A 10,335-nucleotide genomic window follows, 5' to 3' on the forward strand; every position below is an offset into this window, starting at 1 on the left:
CAGAAAAATAACTTGACCTTTGGAGACATCATTAATATAAATAATTTTTATGGCCGTTGAATAAGAAATGTTTCTTTCACAAGAAATGTGTAAAATTAGTGCTGTATTAGACTTACGGTACCTAATTTACATACTGTACAGACGATAATAAACTCAACTTACTAGCCTAAACTCTCCGTAGCGTGGCACAGGGCAGAGGAAAGTAGTTTGGCTGCTCATCCACTATTGGTCCAGATTCTATCAATCTTGTCGCAACACGAGTCAGTGACGACGTTTTAGGAGTTTCTTTATACGAATATTGCTACAATTTTTTCACTACGTTATAGGAATTTTCGTTATAGGAACCCACGTTATAGGGGGGTCGACTGTACTCAATCATTATCTTACTGCCATTTCAGTGAAGTGCAAAAAGAAAAAATATTTGCCCATATATTAATTAATTAATATTAACAATTAATCTTTTTCATAAAGCACCCTGTATATGTAATTTTAATATATACTAAAAATAATTATATTTTTATTAATATTTTATTATATGATTTATTATTTTTATTTTAACTTATTATAATTTACGATGATGATGATGATGATGATGTGTTTCAGGTACCAGAATTGTTTACGATCGGGCATTCTTGATGCAGCTCAGGAACTCTCCTATAGCCAAAACACCACCAAAAAATCTTCCTAATATTCCTGGAGTTACTCTTTCCCCAGTTGACAGAGAAAATTCAAAACAAAATGGTCCTACACCATGTATCCCTCGAACTATTGAGAAATCTGGTAAGGAGAAAAAACTTTATATTCCTAGAACAATGAATAGATGATAACATTTTTTAGAAATAATTATTTAAATTACTATTATTTATATAAATATTCCACATAAATACAAAATTAAGAAATGTGTATGTGTGTATATTTTTCAGATGTAAAAGATGTTAATGAAATTTTAGAGAAAATGCAAAAATTAAGTGTCTTAAGAAATTTTCTGCTTTGTTTTCTTTGATCAGAATAAAGTGCATGTCATGATTAAAAAGTAGAGATATATATATATATAATATTTATTTAATTATTAATATGAATGTTAATTTAATATTTATAACATTATACAGTAATACCCCGAACTTACGCGATAGGTGAGACCGAGCGATAACCACATAAGTCAGGGTATAATTTTGCAATTTGTGTAAAATCCAAGTCGGATATATAAGCTAATAAATGTTCTCGTTAATTTTATCTTGTCTTTTGATTCATTCTCGGTTACAAGAAATCACCACATGGAGTCTCTCAAGTCTCCGTAGATATAACAAACACAGAAATAAATAACACAAAATAAATTGTAGCTATGTGTCGATTCCACGCGACACGTCCGAACATGTAAGCTGAACAATAGTGTGGGGAGGAATGAGTAATCGAGTTGTATGGCGCTCAAACAAAAGACGAATCGACGAGATTTGAAAATCGCATAACTCCGGGTTTGCATAAGTCGAGGTATTACTGTATATATAATGTATAATGTTATATTTTATTTGTTTGTTGTTATTTTTATTTTAACAATAAATACATGCTATGTGAAACTGGATAATTAAGTCCAACGCAACATACGTAAATATACCAGAAATATCCAGCATAAATTATACTTACTAAAACTAATGAAAAAACAAATGTTTTTGATGATCACATTAAGAAGATTCATTGCATTTCTCAGTTACAGCATAAAGAACACAGATGTGATAATGGCATTATTTGTTAGGACAAGATCTCCCTCATCCTAGCTATTGGAGGTAACTAGATATGGCCCTATGTATGCATTGCATCCTTCACAATCTAAACCAAAACACAAAACACTTTCTCCTAGATGTCGAAAATTGATTCTTGGAATGGGTGACTCTCAAAGAATTTTTTTAGATGGAAAGCTGTGTTTACACTAAACAACTCCTCATCCATCCCACAAATAGATCCATTTATACAGTCATCTGAGCTTTCAATAAATGGTTATTTATCAACAATATCATCATACTTAAAACTGATAAGTCCAAGGACATGGTTTTAATGAGAAGAAAAACATACACAGAAGGCATACATAACTATATCAATATAAAAGAATGCAAGATGGCATCCATGGGTTTCTTGGAGAAGCGTCAGAACATAATCATCTGGTTTACCATCACTCCACTAGTGTTCAAGTTATGCATGTATAAGGCCACCATACACGCACCATCTATATCATGTATCTTTGCTTTTTCCAAAATTCATAAACCAGGCAAACAACTATGTCCAGTGGGGGACAAATCTGCATCGCCCTGTATAAAAATTGAGAGAAAACTTAACTACTTCATCACCTCCTTAATCAAGGACTACAATTGTAGGTAACCAATTCAGAATTATTACAACAGTTAGCCAAAATCTCCTTAGTCGACAAATAATTCATCACTGTCTATGATTTTGAATCCCTCTTCCCTTCAATCAAGACTGAACCTTGGTTTTGCAAATTTTGTGATTTTCTATTTACACATACTTTTGAGTTGCAGAAACATCATCAAAACATCTTGGAGCTAGTGGACATTATTTGTTGTTCTTCATTTTTCAAATTTCATGGGCAAACATACCAGCAAAGCAGAGATGTCCCAATGGGCAGTCCAGTATTGGACACTCTGGTCTTATTTTCGGGGAAACACAGTAGTTCTCTGTCATCTTGAAAAAGAGGTGCTCCCATTTTTAATGAGCAGATCGTTTTGTACACCCAATATGTCAATGATGATCTCATAATTTGGTTACGGAAACCTGATTTAATCCAGTTCTTAAAAGCCATCAACAACCCCTATGGCCTTCATCTCCAGATTGAGCAAGAAAGCAATCACTAAGTTCATTTCCTGGACATCTTTCTTACACTCAAAGATGGCCACATTTCAACTAAGGTTTACAGAAAACCAGAGTATAAACTGCTATTCATTTCTATAGAATCTAGAGACCCATATATATTTAAAACATCAGGCTACAGAGCCTTAATCAAAAGAGCATTCACTCACTGCACCATCATTGACAGAGTGAAACAACATGGGTATCCTTCCAGCCTCTGTAAAATTCAATCTTTTACATCTCGTAGAATGTCATATTTGTGTATACTTTTGTCTTACCATTGGTTATTATTTATCAGATTTTTAAAATATTATATGTAATTATTTAGTCAATCTACAAGGTTCATATACTGTTGTCCCTCTCTAATCTTTCAGTGAAGACACCTGAGAACAGAACAGTTTGAATCTAACAGATGTATTCCCTCCTGAATTCACATCTGCTACTTTTGGAAGGAGATAATCTACCAAAATATGGCTTCATTGGCAAGTGTAATGTATTGTGCTTACAAAGTAGACCTGGACCAGGTGGATATCCTGTAACATCTTATTCAATCAAATCACAAGCACAGATAATATTTTAAAGGTGCGTTACATAAATGAAGGGTTTAAAAGTGCCATGCCTGGACTTTGCATGGGCAATAAAATAAATTAAAATTGTTATTAATGTCAAAACCTGAAATAGATTTTTTGCATTGTGTATAGTATTTATTAGTAAAAGCCCGAATATGTTCTGTACAATCAAGAAATAATATTAGAGATAATAAAACTTGCAAATAAAGAGAATTTATCAATAAACCAAAACAAATATATTCAAAACTTTCCTGACAATTGGGGACTTACAAATTAAGCTACAACTATCTTCACAAAAACTGATGAGCAAAATATGAAAAAATATCAAAAAAGCACAATAAAGCTTACTAATTCATCGGTCACCAAGAAACTGTTGTCACTGGAACTGGAAAGACTTTTGTCAATCTCGCTTAGTCCTTAGCACTACCTTGTTTGATTCTTCAATTTGTTTCCTCCTTATAATAACAGTTGGGGTGATGTTACAAGCATACACCTACTCATTTACATTGTTAATTCATGTCATCTCCTTTACAAGTAATTTTATAATTGTTTTATGGCATTTCCAATGACAAGTTGTGGTGGGAGATCATTCTTTTAACTTCATGTGGAAATCTCCCTCCCAAGATGTTGTTTCTGAGTTGATGATGTCATAAGTTGTTGCCAGCAGTCATCATAGTAAAGTGAGTTAATTTTGAATTTTTTCCAAGTGAGTTGCAGTAGTCTATCCTCAACAAAATAAAATGCCCCAAAATAAATAGAATAACACATTAAAAATAATCCCCAAACAAAATAGTACAAGTTGGAATCAATTCGTTATAATCCCATTCTTTCAGGTGTTCAATCATTGTGGGAGTGTAGGTCACTTTGTTCATGTCAGACTTTGAAATCATCTCCACTTCCCAAGAAATGTTTACAAAGCAGGTGCAAAAAAGTCTCTCTTTTTTTTCAAGAATTGTTTTAATCCATACAACTACTGTTGAAAATGTCCTACAACAATGGCAGATCTCTTGACATTTTGCATTATATTTTGCATAAACACTGATGGAAATGACCAGAATAAACCAATAGTATTTGGAAAATCAACAAAAAATGTCTGTGTTTCATGCAATTCAATCCACAACTCTATTTCCATTTTCACCTGAACAAGAAAACTGGATGACATCAACAGAGTTCAATGATTGGCTGACCATATTTAACAATGAAACGTGGAATAAAAGACAAAGTTTTGTTTGTGATGGACAATATGATGACTTGTCATATATATGATGATCTTATAATGTATGTTTATGCTTCTACCTCTTAATTAATTAACACTAAGTTGAAGCTGTAACTACAGGGTGGGGCATAATGGAGTCCCACATTTACAAGGTGAATTTTAAAAAAACAGTACAAGAATATGGAAAAACTTTTTATTTATTCAAAATACTGTACATGTAATAAGGTTTTTTTGGTTAGATTTTAAAAATGATGTCATCCAAATGTTGGCCTTTACGGGCAATGCACATTTGGAGCCATTCCTTGAAGTTTTCTTCAACTCTCACCAGCATATCTGGATGAATTTTGGCTATTTCCTCATAAATGGCCTCCTTGAGTTTTTGTAGGGTTCAAGGGCAATGTTTAAAAACCTCTGCCTTGAGATACCCCCATAAGAAAAAGTCACAGGGGCTCAAATCGGATGCAAGGGGACCATTCACTGGCTTCTCGTAAAGAGATTAGTCGACCGGGGAACGTCTGTCAAAATGGTGCGAGAATGGCAGGTCATATGGGCTATGGCTCCATCCTGTTGAAACCAAAAGCCACTTATATCATATTCTTCCATTTTGGGGTGCAAAAAATTCTCCAGCATGTCAGTGTATTAAATGGAAGTAACAGTGACTCCATCCTCTTCAAAAAAAAGGGGGAGCCTCATGATCATGATGCCTATAGAGGACAAAACACACCAAACTAGAGCGCTTTTTTTTTTTTTTTTTTCTTCCAGTACTGTTTAATGATAAAATGTTTAAAGACAAGCGTTTTTGGTCCAGTCGACATCTTCCTCAGGTCTACATGAAATGGAATGTGTTTTGGAATGTTAATGTATTTCAAAAAACCAAAACTTTTCAAATACAGAAATTGCACAATACCAGCATAACTACAGGAAAAGTACAAGAAAAAACAAAACATAAGCATTAAAAAATATTTAAAAATTTAGATATCTGGTGTATTATCACGATGATTGCGTCATTGAGATCTCAAGATCAAAACATTTGTCTTTAAGCATTTTATCATCATTAAACAGTATTGGAAACAAAAAAAGGATCTAGTTGAATGTGGTTTTTATTAGTATCTATGATAATTAAAACAATATCCAAGATGATTTTTAAAGTTAATACTATATTCAGTGTACTGTACATTTTAATAAAATTTACTGTAATAAAAATTAGTTACAAAATAAAAGTCTTTTTGTTGATACCTTTCTAATCCACTATACTTGTATCTGCCCAAAATTTTGAGTGAATGAAGGTTGACAGATTAGAGAGGAACAATTGTACATATTAACCAAAAAATTGAATATCAGGAAGGAGATGTTTGAATTGAATGAAATTTTTGTTAGTATGAATTTAATGAGGATGGTAATAGCTGATTACAAAAGCATAGTAATGGGTCAGTTTCCTGTGTCATAAAAGTTCAGTTTATAGGAACATTTAGTACATTATAAGACCTTGTTTTGCCTGGATATATTCTATGGTATGGTTAGGCATGAAAACATATAGGCAGTGAGGGCAAAATCTTTCCCCTTACACTCACTCTGGCCAGAGCTGTCATTCCATCAAGTGTACGAAATCTTGGTAGAAGTGTGGCAATGTGATGGAGACATTCCTGGGAGATCCTAGCTACAGGTGGTTAAGCATTATATTGCTGGAAAATGACTGCAGCTCAACATGAAAGGCAACACATGAGAATCTGAGATTTTCTGAAAATACCACTCTGCTGTTCCTAGTCCCTCCTTGGGTGACTGACTGTCATGTGAAATGGCTTCCAGATCAGCATATTAGCAGAGGGGCAATGTGACACTCAATAATAAAGGCAGGACTGAAACACTCATTGGTGATCCTCCACAATAACACAGTAATTATTCATTCCCAAACAAAACTGGAATTCATTCCATTGAAGATGATACACTACAGTTCATAGCAGTTCATTCTTCTCTGTCATTGCATCCTATAAATGAAACTGACAATGTTGAGTACTGTTACCACCTGTCCAGTTTTCACCCAGACAGTCCAGGAATTGACTCACTGTCTGGGTGAACTATTAATTTTGTCTGGAAATTTCGTGCACAACCTGTCAACCTTTTTTTTTTTCTTTAGGTTCTACTTGTATGAATTGTACACATCTCCAATATCGAATACAGTTAAGTCATCTTCTGTACTTCTTTTTTTCTAATTTAGGTTACTTACGTTACTCCTACCCAAGTCTCCCTAGTCCCTAACTGTAACTGATTTAGAACCGGCATGCATGTTATTCTTCGCATTGCAAAATGACATTGCTCTTGCATCAGGATCTTCTGTTTGAACAAACCTGACCTGTTGTCCGGGTCAGCGATTTTCAAAAGGTGGCAACACTAATGTTGAGATACTAGTAGAAGGACACTTAGTAATTGCTTTATGCAAATTTCTCTGTGCTCATCAACTTTCTTGCCTTGCTTCTACCTTTTTTTGGATGGTGGACAAAGATGCTGTTGCAACTGTTCATTCTTGTCTTACAATCATATCTTTGTCTTGGGCATCCATCATGTACGTATGTATGTATGCATGCATGCATGCCTTCATGTAATTGTCCCAACATCTCATAGTCAGATCAGAACAGTTCAAATGGCAGGCAATTTACTGAATTGGCCATTATGTTTCCCTGAACCTGATGATGTAACCTTTCTCAAACTATGCACATTGTATTGTACATGTATTGACATACATGTACAATATACAATATATGTATGTCATATTCAAATGCCATTGTTTGTGTATTTGAATATGCCAAAACAATAGGAATAATGAAAATCTGAACCCATAGTGAATCTCTTTTGAGCCTTTTTATAAAATACTGGGGTAGTGCTGAATAAAACCAAACTCCAGTAAAATATGTGAAAAATTTTAATGCAGATAAAATACCACTTATTGAACTGGAATGATATAGTGAATATTTCACTTTAAAGCCTTAAGTTATTTTTTGGTAACAGATAATTTGAAACAGTTTTTCAACTAACATTTTCCATCTTCAATTGGAGATCTTCAGGTCTTGATTCTATATTCATTGACGGAATGCTTAAATCAAACAGTGATGTTTATATAAAATTTTAAATAATTTTTAAATAAAAGAGATTCTTGATATATAAAATAGANTATATGTTAAAATAACACAAAAACATATGCACACAGAAATGTAAAGTTCATTTTTTGTGATGAAGATCCTGACTTTTCTTTTGCAATAAAGTTGTGAAGTTTCATTTGTCGCTTTTTTCTTTTCTTAAGCAAATGTCAGTAGTGGAAAATTGCATCAAAAATACCTCGTTTTGCTTTTGCACTCCTTTCAAAATCTGGATTAGCTACAATTTGATTCACGATTTCAGTTATCTTACCAAACTTTTACTAAGGAAATCTGTAGAGAAATTTTTTGGGTTATTCGTTTTCAGAATCTCTATTTTCCAGTTCCACATGAATTCCATGTTCTGCCAATTCTTGAAGGTTGTCGTTGGTAAGGCTCTCACCAGAAACCTGCGTTAACTCCTCAATATCCTGCTCATGTATATCTCCTAGTCCTTCTATATTGATTAGGTTGAGTTAGGTCAACCTAGCAATACAGTGATAGGCTCTTCTCATTGAGAATTCTTGAATACTTTCAGCTATAGCTTCTTCCACTCTTGGTTTGTGCATTTATCAGTTAATTCTTGCCAAGCAAAGTCAATATTTCTTATGGCATTGCTGATGATATATTTTTCCAAAATTGCACCAAACAAACATAGATTTAAAGAAAGTACATTTTTTTGCCACCTTTTGCTGATTGGTTTGTGTTCACAAATAATCGTATTATATACGAATCAATAAAATGCCATGATAATTTAAATCAGCATAAATTTTGAGCTTTTTTCAAGATTCAGACAGACTGCGTTATATTGAATCAGACTTAAGCAAGGCAACGTTAAGCAGGGTCTTACTGTACAATCAATTTTCAAAGATTCAGTTTTCAAACAGACTTTTCAAATTATGTAAGGCACATGAATGGAATATAGAATAGTGCTACAGTCCCATATCCTGGAACACCAAGAAGATATTAAAAACAACAGACCAGCAACTGAATTATCTAAAAGGGTACTAGACCATGGTTATCTATTGCTTTGGGCACACACTAAAATAGTTAAACAGTACAATGATCGTAGACAGATGAATATTTATATGGGAAAACCTCTATATTTCTGCAGTAAAACCATGCAATACACCAACTTTAGATATCTCGCAACTGTGGGTAACTTTATTCAAACAATTTCATTTGTAATTTTATATTCGCACATATTTCACAATCATATGCAACTTACTAAATTGCTTTTTGAGGGGTTTTTGAAAATATGTTGTCAAATACAATGTACTTCTATAATTTTTTCAATTTAATTTCAATTTGTTCTATATTCCATTCATGTGCCTTGCATAATCTGAAAAGTCCGTTCAAAAACCAAATCTTTGAAAATTGGTTGTATTCAATTTCTTTTTTGCTTGAAGATGGTGGCTGTAAGCTATTGAAAGTACTTGTGAGTACATCTTAATTATAAATTGTGTTTGTAACACCACAACACTGAGGTGTCAATTATTTTAACAAACATGTATTTATCATATTCACATGTCATCACTTCTGTGCTTTACACCTCCTCTTGGAGTCATTGTGCCACAGTATACCTAACATTATCTCACACTACACTTGTCTTGAGCTGTTATAGACTAACATTTGTGTGTAAAATTGTTGCAAAATGCACTATAAATAGAGAACCGATTCTGTCATTTCTGTTAACTAATGGCACTTAGCATATACTTAACAGTGGAGAGATAAATGACTTAGAAAAATAATCAAAAAGTTTTAACAGAAATGATTTAATTTAGAATTTATCAAAAAACTATTTATATTCAGTTATATTTTTATAGCAGAAATTTTATTTCTGTAATGTACTGGCAGTTTAAAAATTTTTCAAATTCATTAATATAATTTTATTTCTGCATAAATTGATGTTTTGCGTTTGATCCATATGTTAACTTATGAATAATCTCTTTAAAAAATAAAATTAAAAATAATAATACAAGATTCTTTAAAATATGTTATTGTTTATATGGGATTATCATTTTTAGTGGAAAGAGAACAAAATACATTATAATATGATGATAAGTGTTTGTTCACAGTTTCAGAGAATTGGTCACCACTAGTGATCATTGTTAACACTTTGTCTGGTCCAGGTTATTTCCAGAGGCCCAAAGTTACATTTCTTGTGGTATTATTGCAATTAGGTTTTCAGACCTTTTTTTTTCCAGATATTTTCATATCATGTGATGCTTGGGTAAAGAGTAAATATGTTCTTTTACTATATTTTACAGTCAGAAATCATAAAATGTAAGATCTGGCAACTTAGTACAGTAGACCCCCCTATAACGCTTAGATACGTTCCACGTTAATCGAATTTTACGTTGTAGGAATCATTAAATACATGAGCCATTCGCAGCCCGACACGTGAAGTTTACAGACTAAGGCTGTTTGAAAGGTTTTCTTCTATAAAATTAACCGATTCTAGACTAATTCCACTCAACATTTCCAAAACATGTATAATTTTTTGGGAATAATCCGTATAAACTATGCTATAAACAAAAAATTGTAGGATTACTTACCGAGTGTG

This window comes from Centruroides sculpturatus, unplaced genomic scaffold (assembly GCF_000671375.1).
Source record: "Centruroides sculpturatus isolate CEXI.00-Female unplaced genomic scaffold, Cexi_2.0 scaffold478, whole genome shotgun sequence".
NCBI classification, from domain to species: Eukaryota; Metazoa; Arthropoda; class Arachnida; order Scorpiones; family Buthidae; genus Centruroides; species Centruroides sculpturatus.